Here is a 1908-nt window from a genome sequence, read left to right as displayed (position 1 = left end):
CTTTCTTTCTTTCTTTCTTTCTTTCTTTCTTTCTTTCTTTCTTTCTTCTTCCTCCAGATCAGAGCATAGAGTGTTGGTAAGGCATTCTGAATGGTGTGGATAAACTATACAAAATGTCATTGGCCAACTCACACTTCAGATTTGTAAACTGAACAACGTATAATAAAGTCTCTCTTAATTGTTGATCCAGGAGATTTGGGTTTGTTTTGGGTTATTACAGAGAAGAGAAAGAAAAGGCATGATATTAAGCCACCTAACATAGACTTCTTTCTCTTTAGTAAGAACGCTGCATGTTACCTAGATATATAGGAATAATTATCTTGGAGAGTTATCACCTGAGCTATTTACGTGAAAATCTTGCTTTTCTATAGCTGATAGGATGATAGGTAAATATCTGTAACTCTGGGGAATTGGCAAACTGCATTGTGGAAAGAGCCAAAATAGAGAAAAATTTTGAAAATCGTGCTTTTCTATAGCGGATAGGATGACAGGTAAATATCTGTAACTCTTTAGAATCCTCCTTGTGGAAGGAGCCAAAATAGAGGAAAAAAGTTTTTTTAATTTTTTAGTTGACATGATTTTGTGCTTGTACTTTCCTTAACTAGTAGGGATGACTTAACTTTCTACTTTTTCATTTTGCCTCTGGCCTTTGTGTATGAATTAATGTACAGAGCAATTCTGCCTCCTCAGTGAATCATCCGGTTTGTTTATGACCATGTTTCCTTTTTTCCTTCACTGTCATGACAAGAAGAATTTTTCATGCTCAGAGGGAATTGAATTAAAATACTAATCCCCCAAATTGAGTTTAGGCATGGTTAACTGAGCCCCTAAAAGTGTTAAAAGAAAAACCCTATTCCATCTGAATAGATGCAACGACCAAGGCTTCTTCCTTCTCTCAACACAACAGTATTACAGTTATGTGTCTCCCATCTGAAACTGGATAGCCCCTCAAACTGAATATGCCTTCTCTCATGAGTGTTTGGTGAGAATAAAAGAAAAAAAAAAAAAAACGGAAAGCACATGCTTTCATTTTCTTTGAAAAACAGTCAATGTCCAAAGTTTACTTTTTCATTTGTCATTAATGGAGAAATTTACATGGGAAACAAGTAAGTACCAGTTGTAGCAAAGGCAAAGGGTAAAGCTTATAAAATCTAAATACCAGATCAGTGTAGCCTTTTCTGACACACCCACAATAAGACTTCAGATTTTGTTTGAAAAAAAAAAATCTTGAAAATTGGGGTAATGAAAAGAACCCCTTACATAACCCTCTCCAGTGAGTGATTACTGAGTTTTTATTTGGCTGAATTTACCTCGTAGTTGCCTTTCCTAACAAAATATAGGTCCAGTGCATCTGGTCCACTGTGTATGTACAAGAAAAGAGAAATGGTTTGACTATGACACAGGCTCTCTTGTTTCTGTCCGCGTGACCTGGCACCCATTCTGGCTGCTTATTTCATAGAGCTTGGAGGCTCACCTAAAATTGCACTGCAGTGATAAAATGTCACTAGCATTTGTTGTTGAAGAAACGGTTTGGCTTAGGCCCTTTTAAAGGTACCACATTCACTGATTCCAGCAAGATACCTGACATCACTTTTGAAATCTTTGTGGCTAAAATGGGTAATCAGCCAGATGGATTCCTAACTATCGAGACAGCCTAAGGAGACTTAAATAATGGTTCACATTAAACTGAAGGAAAACTCTAACCGTTTGAATGAAGACACAAGAGATTCCATAAAAGGTGTTAATCAAATTTACAGATAAGAGATCTGCAATGGTTAAATATGATATTAAGATTTAAAATTATTTCAGTGCTGAGGCAAATTTAAGATGCAATTGGACAGATTCCATTGCCAAGGTGAATGGAAGGAAACTTGACTTGATAGTGGTACTCAGGGAAAAAAAGACACA

This window comes from Lontra canadensis, unplaced genomic scaffold, assembly GCF_010015895.1.
Source record: "Lontra canadensis isolate GAN:19392208 unplaced genomic scaffold, GSC_riverotter_1.0 scaffold4, whole genome shotgun sequence".
Classification (NCBI taxonomy): Eukaryota; Metazoa; Chordata; class Mammalia; order Carnivora; family Mustelidae; genus Lontra; species Lontra canadensis.
The sequence above is the reverse complement of the archived record's forward strand: the minus strand, read 5'-3'. Positions refer to the sequence as shown.